Source organism: Crinia signifera, chromosome 7 (genome assembly GCF_055691185.1).
Source record: "Crinia signifera chromosome 7, ASM5569118v1, whole genome shotgun sequence".
In the NCBI taxonomy this organism is placed as follows: domain Eukaryota; kingdom Metazoa; phylum Chordata; class Amphibia; order Anura; family Myobatrachidae; genus Crinia; species Crinia signifera.
The window spans coordinates 194,486,246-194,504,338 of record NC_139223.1 but is presented as its reverse complement, the minus strand read 5'-3'; the positions used below and the strand labels follow the sequence as shown (position 1 = coordinate 194,504,338).

The window sequence follows — 18,093 nt, the reverse complement described above, 5'->3', positions numbered from 1 at the left end:
TATTATATAGCAGTCACTGATGCTCTCTGCATTACTGTATATGGTGGTCACTAGTACTGTATATCTTATGCTGGTCACTGGTACTCTGTATTATATAGCAGTCACTGATGCTCTCTGCATTACTGTATATGGCGGTCACTAGTACTGTATATCTTAAGCTGGTCACTGATACTCTGTATTATATAGCAGTCACTGATGTTCTCTGCATTACTGTATATGGCGGTCACTAGTACTCGATATATTATGCTGGTCATTGATGCTCACTGTATTATATAGCAGTCATGATGCTCTCTGCATTACTGTATATGGTGGTCACTAGTACTGTATATCTTATGCTGGTCACTGGTACTCTGTATTATATACTGTAGCAGTCTTTGATGCTCTCTGAATTACTGTATATGGCGGTCAGTAGTACTGTATATCTTATGCTGGTCACTGATGCTCTGCATTACTGTATATGGCGGTCACTAGTACTGTATATCTTATGCTGGTCACTGATGCTCTCTGAATTACTGTATATGGCGGTCAGTAGTACTGTATATCTTATGCTGGTCACTGATGCTCTGCATTACTGTATATGGCGGTCACTAGTACTGTATATCTTATGCTGGTCACTGATGCTCTCTGCATTACTGTATATGGCGGTCACTAGTACTGTATATCGTATGCTGGTCACTGATGCTCTCTGCATTACTGTATATGGCGGTCACTAGTACTGTATATCTTATACTGGTCACCGATACTCTCTGTATTATATGCATATGGTCTACACAAGAATGTAAATCTGCATAAATCTGTAAATCTTTAATTCCTGCGCACTGTTTGGTTATTATCCTTCAACAAAGAGAACGGCATATAAGGTGTGGACTTTAACCCTTTGAGTGCCAACACCTTTGTGAGAGATGTTCTAAATATCAACTAAAAATACCAGCGTCGCTCACATTTGTTATATAAATTAAAATAAAATGTGTCAAAAAAGATTATATTTCCTATTTAAGGTAAACCTTATAGGTCATTAAGATAAATAAAAAATGTTTGCTTGGCAATTTTCACACCTATTTTGACAAATTCACTTGGCACTCAAAGGGTTAACCTAATGAGGCTTTTTTTATTCTATAAATGCACAGTAGCAATATCGATATTTTTATGTGATTTGCTATTTGACAATTTTTGTTTTGTGTATATACTTATTATCAGATATTATTGGTATTAAATGTTTTTATATTATGCTTTGGGAACCTTCACAATTCCATTTTGTTCACATTTAAATCTGTGCGTATGTGATATGTAACTTCACATATTTTATATATATATATAACTATATATTTATGTCTAGTGTCTGATTGTGCGTCTTCAAAACACTGCCATCTGTTGGCAGCGAGTGAAACTACATTTATTTCTCTCTCACACCTGCACAAACACAGAGGCAACCACAAGGTAGAATTTGTTTTGAGCGGGCTTACTAGTGTATTATATGTAACCTTATTTAGGACTGACTGTTCATGGCAAACTATATTTTGAATGTGTTAATAATTCACAGTTTATTTTGGATTTACAAATTTGAAGTCGTATTCTGTGACAGGAATAACCGCAGGATTTGGAGGGTTTAGGTGAGGCCACCAGCACACAGAAAACTGACCTGCCATTTTAAGGTGCAAAACAACCTGAGTACAATGGTGGCTCCAAACAGGATCAATATCTGTTAATTTCCTCCACGAAGTTTTCGAACTATAATGTGTAAACTATTTTATTTTAAATATGGCACAAAACTTAAAATAAATAGAAATGTATTTTTAATAAAATGTTCACTGCTAGTTGTTGTTGTTCCCAGATCCCAGCATAGAAAAAAGTTTTTGTACATAAAGAACACTCACCTGCTACCGTGTCTTGTTTAACCCCTTCAGTGGTGTTTTTTTTATGGTAGTGCTCCCCAATGGGCAAGTTTTTTAGGGGGTGCAGGGCTACCTAACCCCCCCCCCCCCCCACGCTGCCCCCCTGGGCCGGGCAGCGCCGCTGAACACTATGCCAGCCGCTGCCCGGCCCTGTACCCGGCAACCCAGCTTGTCAGTAGCCGGCACCGGAGGCTTCATTAGAAAAGCCCGTGGGGCGGGGTGAGGAGGAGGCGCGGCGGAGGAGAGGGAGCCGGGGCAGCGCTGAAGCTGGCTGAATTCAGTGATTAACTCAGCAGCGCTGCCCGGTTCTAAACAGTGGCAATCCCGAGAATTTTCCAGGCTTGCCAGTCTGGGCACTGAGGCATAGCCCGGAAAATTCTAGGGATTACCACTGAAGGGGTTAAAATAAAAAGAGAACACATAGAAATTACAGCAGCCTTGGGGCAAAAGAATACAAAAATTATAAATATAAGATAAAGGATTTGGACCACGAATATTAAAGTACTGTAAGCGCAAATTATACTGGAATTTGCATTTAATATTAGTGCTGCTCTAAATGTTGAAGTCAAGCCGACTTTAGAAGTGGTGGCTTAGTAATTATACCTCTATAATATAATCACGGGCAAGCTGCAATGGTCGGCATGAGAATAACTGATTAAGTGCAGACGGCCAATCGTCTCCATGTTACAGGCTGGGTTTGAAAAATGACAGGTAGGAGCTGATTGGCTGGTTGTTTATCACTCTCCACTTTATCACATTTGAAGTTTGATACATCTGGCCCTTATTCTTAATTTTAGGAAGATCTACTTAGCCTAGCCTGCGAATTGAATGTAATAATAATACGCATTTAGTCCAGGAACTGCAGGTTAATCCCATACTGTATTTGCATTTGATCCCATACAGTGTGTAGATTTGACATACAGGGAATAGCAGTCCTGGGGGACCCTCTGCCTGTGTGTGCTGCTGCTTTCACAGTCAGATAGGAAGGGGAGGATCAGCAGTATACAGTGCAGCATCCTGAACAGCAGTGTCTGCACAGAGATTGCTGGCTAGAGGAAGCCCTGGAAATAATATGCGCTGGCTGCTATTCGGAGGGATTGAGGAAGCTCACAGCTGGATGCAGAAGCAGAGGCAGCATTGTTAATCCGCTCTTGAAAGACAGGACAGTCAAATCAGTAATATTCCTATGCACGGCAGAGGAAACCTGGGTCACAGCTGTGGGAACAGCAGAGGGTCCAACTGTGTTCTTCGGGCTACTACAGAACTGCGCTATATATGAGGCGACACAATTGTAAGTTCTGGTTTCTGTGCACCCTCTCACTAATGTACCTGTCCAGCTGCTGGTTCAGGCGCTTTGATTTGCTTCTTGTAACTTTTTCATGCAGAAAAGAACAATTTTATCCAAATTATTTGTACTTGTGTCTTAGATAACTTTAATGAAATTATTTTGGTCATTTGGCATTTTTATTTGATTTTTCTTTATCTCTGCGACATATTATTACAGCTTCATATTCATTTGGTGTTTGGTCTGCTATCACCAACTGTTTGACACCTTGGGGGACATTTATGAAGGTGGGAGTTGTATTTCAAATGTGATGTTGCTACGGGCAACGAGTCAGAATCCACTTCTCATTTATTTAGCAATTTCTAGAAGATAATAGATAGCATCTGGTTGGTTGGCAATAGCGACATCCCATCTGAATACGAACTCCCAGCTTTAGTAAATTTCCCCTTGGGTGTTTGTGTTGGCAATATTTAAGTGTGAGTTGCTGACTATGCTGTCACTATATAAGTAAATGTGGGACTATGTAAAAACCGGACCCGGACTACACTCCGGACCGCCGGACAGGACATCAAAATCTGCAGTCCGGAGCTTGTAGGGACCAGTCCGGGGGTTGTCCTGTTCGGGGGGTGTCTTGTCCGGGGGGGTCCCTGTGACAGCTATCACCAGGGACATGGGAGAGGGAAGATTACTGCCTCCTTGTGTGGTCCGGACCGTCCGGTTTTTGCTACATGCCCGGACCATACCCCCCCCCCCCCCCGGACAGGACACCCCCCGGATCGGACGCTACAATCTCCAAAATGCAGAGTTTGATGTCTGGTCCGGCGGTCTGGGGGGTTTTGTCCTGGTCCGGTTTTTACCCATACCCAGTAAATGTTAATAATAAAAGTACAAATATTAATAATACTATCTTTGTTTGATTAGTGAGGTCTAATGCAGGCGAAGGTGATACAGAATTAATGCATGAAAGACATTAGGGTGTGTGGAGGAGATGTTGGGATATACGGGACTGGAAGCCTTTAATAATGTATAAGCAATGCAGGAGACGATTGGCGTTTGCAGCTCAGATGCTGAAGTCTTGTTTTTGTTGCAGCAGTTGGGTAAATTGGACAAAACGTAGACCAAGGGTGTGTTCTTCCCTAATTACAATAAGTTATTTCTCATTCTCGGACAGGTCCAGTCGCTGTATGTGACGCATCTCTTACATAATAACAGGCGTCTCCACTATACTGTACTACGCAGAGTTTAATTAACCGTTTTGCTGTGGGAGACACTGAAAGGAAACAGCCAAGATCCACGCTGCGTGATTAGTTAGGATAGGAAATGATCAGTGTTCCTGTGAATTACTGTTTGATTTCCAAATATATTTTTATTTTGATTCAAATATGGGTTTTGGTGAGCATCAAACAATGTCATAAGGATAAAAATCATCAAGACAAAACAAACACGTGAGCGTATCATACGGATAAATCATATGACAAACATGCCAAGGCAAAGAATCGAAATGTGCCAAACGTGGATCTAGTCCAGAAATAAATTTCCCAAAGTATTATGAATTCTAAATATAGACTTTAAGGTGATCTGTGTTCTCCCAGCAGTTATTGAACTGTAACTTGCACTGGCTGGTAGAACATGTTGATAAATGTAGTGCAGGTTAAAGTCGCTGATTAACCCTTTGAGTGCCAACGTTGCTGTGAGAGTTCCTTAAAGTATCCGCTAAAAATGCCGGCGCCGCTCACAGCGACTGTTCTTTTAGTATAAATAAATACAAATAAAGTTGAGTCAGTTAATTGGATTTCAGTAAAATATTGCACCCAAATAAAGAACAGTTGCTGTGAGCGGCGCTGCCATTTGTAGCGGATATTTTGAGGATCTCTCTCTGCAATGTTGGCGCTCATAAAGGTAACAATACCTATTTTATAGAATGTTTTTGTGTGTTTATTTCCTTATTTCCTTATTTTTGTATTTGATGCCGCATACACTGCAATCTTTGAGTCATTTGTCATTTGTGAACGCGAAGTGACGCAAAACACAGAGCAAAGTGTTCTTTTGTGATGTCACCTAACTACTTCTGTGCAAAGATGCCCATATGTACTGGGAGGCCTATGGGTTTTCAGACAACATGGTGTGTTTCGGGGTAATAGTTTGGAAGAAGTTGCAGATATTCCTGACTCTTTACTGATACTCCATCCTTATACACAAATCTATGTGTTAGGCTTAAATATATGCATTTCTAAACATTTTTACATTGGGTTTAGATTGTTGTGGACGATGGAGATAGTCTTTGCAAAGTTTCTTGGCATGCTTGGTAAATCTTCAGCCAACTTCCACCCACTCCTATGAATATCCGTTTCCCCAGTTCCTTAGTTTATAGTGACTTTCACATTTTTAAGAGACCGCCTTAATGTAATGGACAGGCTAAGTGGCGCACTTTTAGATCCCGGCACCCTAGGCAGTCGCCCAATCATAGAGCTTGCCCTGTCTGGAGAGGCGGCATAGTGACTGGCAAATTTAAGTCTAGTACCGAAGGATCTGTACTGTGCAGTTAAAGTAAAACACAATCCCTGAAGCATTCTTTCCAGCATTCTATGAACTCCTTCGGGGAAGTCCAGAAGGGTGGCAACCCTATCTAATTATTTGCGCTATTTTACAGTGGCGGCCATTTCATAATCATGGCCCTTCCCCTGACTGCTAAAAATCACTTCTCATGGTATTTTAGAGGAAGACATGATTCAATGCGAAACGCGTCATACAACTTTCTCATTGCCCATATCAGTCAGGAAGTAGGTGGCACCGGTAAAATTGATAACTGTTCAGAGGCTGGGAGAGCCTCTCCAAGGTTGGAACTAACTTAGACCTTCTGGAAACATTGGGTGAATTGTGCACATCTGCATACTGTATATACTTCATGCCAAGTTGTATTACTTCATTATATTGTGTACAAATAGGGTAATGCAGAATTTACATTGACAGCTGTATGTTGTAGTTGGGAGTAAATATATAGATTTCTATTCTTATTTTAGACAAAGGGCCTAATTCAGACAAATTTAGGACAAATTTGGGTACTGTTTACCTAGAACGGCGCCCATCGCGGGCATCGCATGTACATCGCATGACATTATAATGGCATGCGATGCGACCGATGCGATACCCGCGATCTTACGTAGAAATGCATGTTAAAATGTGAATCGCGTCTGTCGCATCGAATGCGGCCCAAAAAATCGCATGCGATGCGACCGACGCGATTACACATAGGGAACAATGTTAAATGGCCCAATTGACCCGATTTTACCACGGCGGTACGCGTCCTCCGACCTTTTCATACCCCCACTATCCACGTTGGCGTGGAGTTGAGAATAGAAAGTGTGGCGAGCCCGAAGCGTGGCGAGCCCCGCGAGGGGACGCGGATACCTGTGAAGCCCGCGAGGGGACGCGGATACCTGTGAAGGTATCCGCGTCCGCTCGCCACGCTTCGGGCTCGGTGGCTCGCTGCGCTCGTCACACTTTCTTTTCTCAACACCACGCCGACGTGGATAGTGGGGGTATGAAAAGGTCGGAGGACGCGTACCGCCGCCGCTCGCCACGCTTCGGGTTGACGTTGATCGTGGGGTGGCGTTAACAATTGGGGTGGCCATTTCACACTTCAGGGTGGCTATTTGGGGTCTGTGGGCCATTTAACATTGTTCCCTATGTAAAATCGGGTCAATTGGGCCATTTAACATTGTTCCCTATGTAAAATCGTGGCAATCGCGTCGGTCGCATCGCATGCGATTTTTTGGCCGCATACGATGCGACCGACGCGATGTTTTAACTTGCGATGCCTAAGATCAAAATCGTGGGCGCCGTTCTAGGTAAACAGTACCCAAATTTGTTTTCAAAATGGGCAAAACCATGTTGCACGGCAGGTGGGGCAGATGTAACATGTGCAGAGAGTTAAGCCCCATACACACTAGAGGATATACTGTCGTTAAATGTATCACTCAGAAAGAACTTTCTGAGAGATATCTTTTAATATATTCTCAATATCGTTAACGATGTGCAGAAGTGCGTATCTTTAATGACCCCTGCCGTCAGCAGAACATGTAGGTCAATTTGGCTATATAGCTAAATGACCCGAATGTTCAGCGGGTCCCAGTGACATCACTCAACGATATCGTGTGTCAATATTGTTCAGGGTGTACACACAATATCGGCCACCCGTGGCCGATATTATTAACTATATTGGTGGCAGAAAGGGTTGCCTAGTGTGTATTGGGCTTTAGATATGGGTGAGGTGTGTTGTATTTGAAAGCTATATTGCAGTGTAAAAATAAAGCAGACAGTATTTACCCTGCACAGAAACAAATCTATCTCTCTCTGCACATGTTACATCTGTTCCACCTGCAGTGTACATGGTTTTGCTCATTTTGTCCTATGATCAGGTCTGAATTAGACCAAAAGTGCTGTGAATTGATCATTTTTTTTAAGAGCAAACATTTACATACGTTCAGCGTCGCTCACAGTTGTTATATACATTCAAATTAAAAATGTGAAAAAAAGATTCGATTTCATATATAATGTAAATATTACAGGTCATTGTGATGAATACAAATGTTTTCTTGGCAATTCTCACAACGTTTTCTACAAATTCAGTTGGCACTCAAATGGTTAAGTTTGCTGATTACTTTTGTAATTATAATTGGGCATAGTTTGCTGAGGGAAATACTTTTGTACTGTAGTAGGTACATCTTGGCCATTATAATAAAATGCTTCTAATAAACAGAAGGGTCACCTGTACAGGCCAGATCCGACCACTCTTATGATGATTGTAATACTGCGGTAGTTTGTTAGACTTTGATGAACCTATGCTTTTACTGTTTGCAACCTGCGTATTTCCAGTGCAACCGATTTCCAGGATTTTCCGATGCAACCGCCAACTTATAATAATTATATTGCAGTGATGGGCACCTTGCAATTCTAAAAGTGGACACATACCTGTAAAGAAGCATTGCGGGTACACAGATTTTGCAAATTGTAAAATATCTTTGCTGACTATAAAAAAATATATTTTTGTTATTTGTAATTTATTAAGGATATTAGATTTTAGGAAATCACAACTAATTTACACAGGAGAAACCCCCCCGAGATACAATATAATTTGTGAAATCATTGCTGATCTATACAGATGGTCTAACTGTATAATTTCTTTGCGCTGCCAGTTACAGTCACGGCTAATATGAATAAACCTGAACCAGGCTAAGGCAGATGGATTTGCCAGGGCAGTGCAGATAAGCTTAGGCATAAGACAGTATTACATAAAATAATTATGGCTTAAAGGGGACCTGCCATCATAATGCTGCTGTGTCTATAAATATCTGTGCAAACAAAAGAATAGGTAAATCTGATGATAGAATTGATAAAGTTATTCTGCACATTAACCCCTTCGCTTCTCCTTTACCTATGGTGCATTCTGCTTTTATGGTCCTGTTCAAACGATTTTTACTATTTATTACACTCGTTATCTGCTAAAACATAATTTTTAGTAATTTTGCATACTTACCAAATATCCATCAGACCCTAGAACTTATGGGAGGTACCTCAGAACTCCTGAGGTTGGACCTGCCTAATAGGTCCTGCACACTACCCTAGAGAATTTGGTTGTCCAAGACCTTAAAGACGCTTTGGTACATCAGCGGAGGATGAGAAGCGAGGAGAGAACCTCTGCCGCCCTGCGCCCCGCTGCTGCACCACATCCTCATCTCGTGGTTGTAGCGCCCGGCGCCACAGTTTCTTTTGATATTTTTCCTAAAAACCAACTTGATCATACTCATGGGCATAGAGGGAGAATATAGTAGTGTGCCAGAAGCATTGCAAGCACAGCAAGCCATGCGAGGGGATGCGGTACACTAAAACAGGCCAATCAGCGTCCAGCAGTCTTTTCAAAATCAGCAGCTCTTCCCGTCTGGTAAATAACACTACAAGCTCCCAGCTGTTCGGATCACCCATCATCGTCACTGCCTGGACAAAGCTGCTATTTTGCCCAGGGGCCTGCTCTTATGTTAAGACGGCCCTGCCAATAGGTTTGTTTTTTTTCCTGTGGGGGCCAATGTGTTTTGCCCTGTGGGGATCTCATGGTGTGTCTTGCCAATTTTAAAACCTTATTTAGTGTGCCACAAGGTAAAAAGGTTGAAAATAACTGTTCTAGAAGGTGCTAAATACAGTAAATAAGAAGTACAATCTGGTTGCTATAGGCAACATCCCTTCTTAATGAATGACCATTCTAATGCTACACATTGATGCAGAGGGACGGATGATCTATTTACTTTAGTATAAACACTCCATGTATTTCATATATATTATTCAGCTCATGATATTTATTCATTTCAAATTATTTACTTACTAGTTGAAATGCTGTTGAAAAGTGTCTCCCACTCACTAATGTGTCCCGCTCACTCATTTGTCCCCCTCACTCATGTGTCCCCCTCACTCGTGTGTCCCCCTTACTCGTGTGTCCACCTCACTCGTGTGTCCCGCTCACTCGTGTATTCCACTCCCTTGTGTGTCTCGTGTGTCCCACTCACTCGTGTGTCCCCCTCACTTGTGTGTCCCCCTCACACGTGTGCCTCGTGTGTCCCACTCACTCGCGTGTCTCCCGCACTCGTGTGTCCCCCGGCACTCGTGTGTCCCCTGCACTCATGTGTCCCCTGCACTCATGTGTCCCCCACACTTGTGTGTGTCCCTCGTGTGTGTCCCCCCCTCACTCGTGTGTTTCTCTCAATCATGTGTCCCACTCACTAGTGCCTTGTGTTCACAGCAATGCAGTAGTGTTTTTAGGAAATGATTGGATGGCGATGGAACTGTGGCATCTTACAACATAATGCTCCCACATTCCCAATGCCTTCTGGCCACTTAGTCTTGTTGATATACTATACATGACATCCCAATATCCCATTTAAATGTCGGAGGAATGCCATAAAATAAATAAATAAATAATAAATAAGTATGATCAATACCCTAGGCCCTAGGGAGTTGGGACATATGTTCTCAAACTCTTTGACAGTTTGAAAGATCTACAGGTGTAGTATTCCTGCCATTCACGGGAGTTAATCCCTCCTGGTCCCTGTATAATTGCAGATTGTCATGCAACTACTGTATTAGCAAGAGAAGAGTCAATCTGTTCTGATTCATTGGGACTTATTATTATTTGGTCAGTGCTCTTCTGTGGCAGTCCTTTTTTGTATGTTGAGAGAACTGGTTTAATTCCCCTGCCAGAACTGTCAGCCATTAGGCAGCTACCACGAGGCTGAGTATTTTCAGATTGGCAGAGATCCCTGGCATCACAAGCCTACTGTTGTGGCATTGGGAGGGTGAGAGATTTACTAGAAAGAGTTATACTGTAAATGGGTGCCTCTAACATAATCTAGAACATCGTTTGTCTTATTCCTCTGTGTTGTACTTTTCTAGAAGAGTGTGACAGTTCTTTAATCTAGATTATAATAAATGGAAGAAAGTGTTATTTATTTGTCTAGTACAGTTTGCAAACATTTTGCATTTACAGCTCGGAAATCAGACCCCGCTGAGCAATTACTGTAGAGATGTGTTTTAGGAGGTTTTGGAATGAAGAGTTTGAAGGGTTCTTCTCCCTGTTTATAATTCTCAAGGGAGGAGATGCATCAGGGTGGCCAAAGTTGTTTACACAGATGTGGGCTGGCATTGGGACAAGTGTACTGGTGTGCAGCTAGATCACTAACTGGGGCAAGGTCCCTGAGTACAGCAGTCATGGACAACTGTCTAGGTTCGGGGGAGGGAGGAAGGCAGCCCCCCCCCCCCCCACCCCAGAAAGCTGCACATGTCATTGTGTTATGTAACTGACAAAGTGGATTATAAAAAGGCAAATATCAAATATATACTGTAGTTTATATTTATAAATATTATATATGTGATTGATTGGGAAACTCAACTGACATTCTTTTTGATTCTAACATTGCTAAATGAGCACCTGCCACTGAGGTCCCTCCCGAGGACAGAAAATACTGTCCAGTATCATAATAGTAATACCTGATATATATCAGCAATACTAGAATACCCTGTAGTTTGCCAGCACTAGCAAGGCATTGGTTATAGGAATTAGCCAGGAGCCAGTGAGAAATTGTGGCTATGCGCAGTAATATATAACCTCTAGTAATGTAAACGCCAGGAATAGCAGCAATGTCCAATTACAGTAAATTAGCAGTACTAGTAGAGGGCAGCACGATGCTTGTTGTAAGAGTAATGCCCAGTAACCAATCACTGGTAACCAATCCAGTAACTAACCACCATTGGTAGTAACAGTACACAACCATTAGTATTGGTAAATCCTAGTAATCAGCTAGTAGAAAATATAGTAACAGTATCAATAATAATATTGACCAATAACCAGTCACCAGTCTAATAACCAGCCAGTAACAGTGACTTGTTACATTCTGCTATAGAGAATACTGTTTTTTGAATGGTAACTGTTGTTGACCAGAGTGGAGGACACACTGAACAATTGTGGCATTCTACAAGTGAATTGTATCGGCACCTTGCCACCTGACCACAAAATTAGCTAATATCCTTTATACACCGAGACTCAAAGCAACCCAGATCCTGGGTTGGTGTAAGAGGGACTACCTAGGTTCGGTGCCCCGAGAACTCAAACTAGGCCGTGACCAGAGTTGATCTCTGGACCAACCCTAGTAGTCTGCAGTGTCACATCTCAACCCAATCTATACAACTTGGATAGTGCAAAGGGATGACCCGGCAATAAACCGGGTCCAGTGTGGAGTGTGAATACGGTTTCAAATATTTGTGACTCGGCTTGAAACCATATTCAATAACTAATGTTGGACTTGTGATTAAAATGTGAAAGGGGTAAACTATTAATTCACTATCATTAATATACTTTTCCCCCTATAAAGGCATAGTGCATTCTCTGTAGTTCATGTTGTAAAATTTTATCTCATTACAAGTCTTAGGTATATATATACAATTATATTCAAAATGTTGGGTTTTATTTTTACGAAAAACTGGTGCACAAGGATTCCCTGTGGTGAAAACCAGTGTCTTTTATTTCTGCTGGCCATATGCAAGGTGATTGACAGGTGGACGGCATTTGGGGGTGGCACCCGGCCGTTTAATTGGAGTGTCAGGAAGGCCCTCTGATGTCAACTCCAGCCCTGGTCCTGCCTGTTTCATCGCATCCACCGATTAAGTCCAGGGCTATGGAAGCGATAGGGCTGTAATATTCTCAGCCCATTCGCCGGTTTGTACAGGGGGCGGGTTTTCCCTCTGGCCAGGTGGCAGCTATCTGATTACAGGGCTCTGATTTTTAGGAGCCCAGCAATTGGGTCTGAATCAGGCCCGTAGAATTGGTTCCAGAATGCTCTATGTAGAGATAGTACATTTTTAACAGACCGGTATATGACAAGTGTAAACTCCAATTATTTTATTTATTCCTTCTATAACCCTTTCAGGTCCAAAATCTAGTCAGACTCGTCAGCCCTAGCGCTAGTAGCAGATCCATTGGGGAGCCAATATTAACATCTTCTAACATTCAATAAAAAAAACATTTTGAATAATAATAAAAAAAAAAATTACAATTAATTTAAACATGTAAACCAGGCTGTTTGAATTGCAAAAATTTGGACCGCAAAGGGTTAAGGATGTTAAGAACTGAAATACATGGAAGACAGGCTGCCAGGGCCGCCACTAGTAATTTTGGGGCCTGGGACTGACCTTCAGTCCATGCTCCCCCACACCGTGCAATGCCTCCCCCCCCCCACCGCACCCCCCTTCCCCCGGAACTGACCATCATTCACACACCGTTACTTACCTAGCTGCGGCATCCCACGTCTCCTCAGGAGCACACACTGCAGTGCACAGTGCAGCCTGCTGAGCGCCGAGCCCCTCTGTGTCCTAGGCTCGGTGCTCTGCAGGCTGCACTGTGTATCGTGCATGCCTGGCTGGGGGGCCGCCGGGTGGGGGAGGTGGAGTGCGGGGGTGGGAGGTGTCACTGTGAGCAGCTGCCGGGGCCCCTCCAGAGGCCGGGCACTGGGACATCTGTAACCACAACACCCCCCTGTCGGCGGCCCTACAGGCTGCAAAGGGTGTCCAATGAGGGTTTTTTTTTGACACCCTGGATCACATTTTCCAGAGCAGACCATGTGGCCGACCAGGGATTTCTCTTGGACCTTGGGCGGGATGTTGTAACATCCGCAGCCCTCTATCGCCTCCATTCGCCGGCCACCGCATTTTTAATAACGGCATATGTTCTAACATATGCAGTTTTTAACGCAATAGACAGCTCTTGTGATAAGAGCTGTCCCTTGTGATGTGGTGCCGGCACTGGACACGCCGGCCACAGAGCATGCTGGGAGGGATCCGTGATGGATCCCTCAAACAGCGCTGCGGTAAGAAGCCCATAGACTTCTGCTGGCGATTCCCTCCGCAGCGCTGTCACTGCGGAGGGGCCAGAGAGCATACAGAAATGCGGTAAAAACTCAGATAACAAGGTTTTTACCGCATTTCTGTTTTAGAGAATCTCCCCCCTTGGCTCCTTGAAAATACAGCAAGTAAATATGGTGGGAGGAAAGATTTACTTAACCGTTAGGAAAATGAGAGAAGTATAATTCAAATTTTTTATCAGTTTATTCCTGGGGAGGGGAACAACTACCTGCTGGTTATTGGTGGAGCTATTAATATAATAGATTGGAGTTCTTTTGGATTCTCTGCGTTTTAGGTATATTCAGGTTTCCTGTCATTGTTAAAGCCATGTATTTGTTTTTCGCTCTCATCCTTAGGTCTATTTGAGAATTGATTCCGCAATAAAAGATTTGTGTCTGAGCTAATGATCAACTGTTGCCCATGGTTAACACAGGAACTGCAAACAGTGGCTCCAAGCCTATGTAATCTGCTGTGTTGTGTGTGGGTAATTGATGTGTTGTTAAGTGCTACCCAGTTGTACTTTGCTCTGATTCATGCTGAATTGTTGTCTCTCTATGCAGGTTTAAGAATGTACAGTATTTTACCTCATCACATCTTCTGTTTATTACGGGTCATGTTTTGTGGATTTATTTTATCATGTACAGGTGAGGAAATCTATTTCACTGGGTCAGCAATTATCCCACCTGCCTCCACAGACAGAAATCCTCAAAACATGACCTGTTGGGGATACTTGAGGGTTTAGGACAGGTATGGCCAAACTGTGCCTCCAGCTGTTGTGAAGCTACACATCCCAGCATAGTTTTAGCATTCACTAATAGCAAGGCATGATGGGACTTGTAGTTTCACATCAGCTGGAGGGCCACAGTTTGGCCATGCCTGGCTTAGGGTCATGGTTAAGAGACTTGTCTGAGCCACAAGTCGGACCCAATTTCTCCAGCTCCCCGGGATTCCTCACATGCGATTTGGCACTTGATGTGCCTCTGTTCCGATTCCGAGTTATCCTTGGGGCCGATCATGGAAATGCGCATCGGATCGGATCAGATGTCCAACTCCTGCGATTTGTTAGGTCCGATCCATCGGAATTGGAATTGGGAGAAAACAGGCCAAATTAGTGTATCGGGACCTACAGTACAGAGCCTATTCTAGTAACTATTATACAGTACAGAGCCTATTCTAGTAACTATTATACAGTACAGAGCCTATTCTGGTAACTATTATACAGTACAGAGCCTATTCTGGTAACTATTATACAGTACAGAGCCTATGCTGGTAATTATTATACAGTACAGACAATATTCTGGTAATTATTATACAGTACATACAATGTCCTGGTAATTTTTATACAGTACAGACAATATTCTGGCAACTATTATTATATAATACAGGCAATATTCTGGTAACTATTATACAGTACAGATCCTTTACTGGTAACTATTATATAGTAAATAACCTATTCTGGTAACTATTATACAGCACAAAGAATATTCTGGTCAATATTATACAGTACAGAGTCTATTCTAATAATTATTATACAGCACACATCCTTTACTGTTAACTATTATATAGTACAGAGCCTATTCTGGTAACTATTATACAGTACAGAGTCTATTCTCTTAACCATACAGTACGGAGCCTATTATGGTAACTATTATAGAGCACAGAGCCTTTACTGGTAACTATTATATAGTACAGAGCAGAGCATACTCTGGTAATTTATATACAGAACAGAGCCTATTATTCTGGTAACTATTATACAATACAGAGCCTATTCTGGTAACTATTATACAGTACAGAGCCTATTCTCTTAACCATACAGTATGGAGCCTATTATGGTAACTATTATAGAGCACAGAGCCTTTACTGGTAACTATTATATAGTACAGAGCGGGTTGGGATCATTTGGTCTATTGCATTATGGTAGAAAGTCATTAGGTCGAATCCATTAGGTCGACATGCTAAAAGGTCGACATGATTCTAGGTCGACATGTGAAAAGGTCGACATGATTCTAGGTCAAAAGGTCATTAGTTCGACAGGTCATTAGTTCGACAAGGTCATTAGTTCGACATTGTCTATGTCGACATTCACAAGGTCGACATGGGGTTTTTCACTGTTTTTTTACCTGAATGTCAACACAGTCGACATGGACACAGTTTAAAGTGCACTGCATCCCCTCGCTACGCTCGGCACAGTATTTTATTCTCCCACCACGCCCTAGTGGATGGTAGGGCATGAAATACCGCCTGTCGGCACATGTTGGCTCAAAAAACAGTGAAAAACTCCATGTCGACCTTGTGAATGTCGACATAGACAATGTCGAACTAATGACCTTGTCGAACTAATGACCTGTCGAACTAATGACCTTTCGAACTAGAATCATGTCGACCTTTTCCCATGTCGACCTTTTAGCATGTCGACCTAATGGATTCGACCTAATGACTGTCGACCATAATGCAGTAGACCAAATGACCGCATCCCTACAGAGCAGAGCATACTCTGGTAATTTATATACAGAACATAGCCTATTATTCTGGTAACTATTATACAGTACAGAGAATATTCTGGTAATTATTATACAGTACAGAGCCTATACAGTACAGAGTCTATTCTGGTAACTATTATACAGTACAGAGCCTAGTCTGGTAATTATTAATACAGTACAGAGGATATTCTGGTAACTAATATACAGTGCAGAGCCTATACAGTACAGAACCTATCCTGGTAACTTTTATACAGTACAGAGCCTATTATTATACAGTACACAGCATATTCTGGTAACTATTATACAGTACAGAGGATATTCTGGTAACTAATATACAGTGCAGAGCCTATACAGTACAGAACCTATCGTGGTAACTTTTATACAGTACAGAGCCTATTATTATACAGAACAGAGCATATTCCATACCCGCCAACATTTTAAGGGTAGAAATCGGTACACATTTCGAGAAGGGGGCGTGGCCATGGATAAAGTGGGCGTGGCCACATCCCCTTTCCGAATGTTCACTGGGCATTTTGGCACTCTCCACATCTACCACACGCACAGCAACACCGCAGGCACTGCTTAATGGTGGGTACGTGGGAGGAAGAGAGTGCTTCTTCATCCGGCCGCCAGCTCTTTTAAAATAAAGCCTGCCAGCCTGGGAGCTTGAAGTTCCTGGAGGGGAGGAGCTGCGCTGCGCACTGTAGATAATGGATGGAGTCATACTCGGGAGGCAGGCAAGGTTCCTGGCCGGCACCCGGCCCCTCTGTTAAGGTTGCGGGCAGATGACACGTCACGCCGGCGACCAGACACTTGAGCCCCGGCCCAGTCAGCGTCACAGCCACCCAGCCCCCCTGTGGTCACGCTCGGATGTGACACATCACGCCCGCGACCAGAAACCGGCACCCACAGTCACGGAGCGGGAGCAACAGTGGATGCTGTTAAAGCTCCGCTCCTCCTTTCTTTGACCCCAGGAGCCGGACTCCAGAGACAATGGTGACTCCATTGCCTCTGGCAGATAAAAACCGGTACAATCGGTACATCCGTTTTTAGCCGGTACAGACCGTAAAAAAAAACGGTACTGTACCGGCTAAATAGGTACAGTTGGAGGGTATGATATTCTGGTAACTATTATACAGTACAGCTTTCCAGTTCCCAGTTATAATTCTCATCCTCTTTTACTCATGTTCATGTTGTGTTAATTAACCAATCTTTTCGGCACACTGTTGTTTTTATTATTATATTTATTACTGCTATAATACAGTTTCACTACAAGTTAATTCTGTAATGTGTGTGGGACTTGAGTGAAAACAGATCTGCAGATAGAAAATGAAAACAGGCCAGTGTTCCCATAATCTATTAATATACAAAGCACAATTTGTGTGATGCACCAATAAACCTCTTTTCCTCATGATTACATAAGCTTTGCTCTTATGTGTTACATTGGTCGTTACTGGCTGCACAGATGCTACGGTGGATGGTGTCTGTCTGATGTAGCACATGTCTGTTCTGTACTTCAGTTTCTGGACTTTTAAAAGTAACTTTACTGTGAAACAGAGCTATAACCATACGTGCCAACATTTTATTTCAGATGCACTGAGGAGGTGGGGACAGAGGCCTGCATCATCAAGCCCCGCCCCATTACAGAAAAAGCCGTGATTGTTTGGCTCTACAATTTCACAATTTGCATCATTTTAGCCCCGCCTTCTCCTCATTGATGCACGAATGCCAGTATTTGATTGACAGGATAGGAGGATGGATTTAGGGGCATGCAAGAGGCTTGCCGACCCTTCTGGGGTGCCAGGCAGGGCAGGCGACAGGGGGGGGGTCAAGGGGGACAAGTGTGACGGGCCCCAGACATATGCAGGGCCCCAGAGCTTCCATGCCTGGGCGCGGCCACTGCCTGTACTAGCTGGCCTGTCAGTGTCTGACTGACTCACTGTGTGCCACTGCCATCTACTGTGTGTGCGCCCTGCCATTTGGTGCTCAGAGCCAT

The 18,093-nt window shown here is 43.0% G+C and overlaps 1 protein-coding gene across 4 annotated transcripts in view; it reads left to right on the top strand.

The window, feature by feature from the left end:
• RAPGEF4 (Rap guanine nucleotide exchange factor 4) overlaps positions 1-18,093 on the top strand; it is a 256,769-nt gene that overhangs the window by 99,722 nt on the left and 138,954 nt on the right. The window contains exon 1 of one of the 4 annotated variants that reach the window (XM_083154795.1): positions 2,882-3,183. The exons of the other annotated variants lie outside the window; for them this stretch is intronic. The gene's annotated coding sequence lies outside the window, so the exon portion shown is untranslated. Of the gene's footprint in view, positions 1-2,881; positions 3,184-18,093 lie in introns of those variants that run through there. 4 annotated transcript variants of the gene reach the window in all.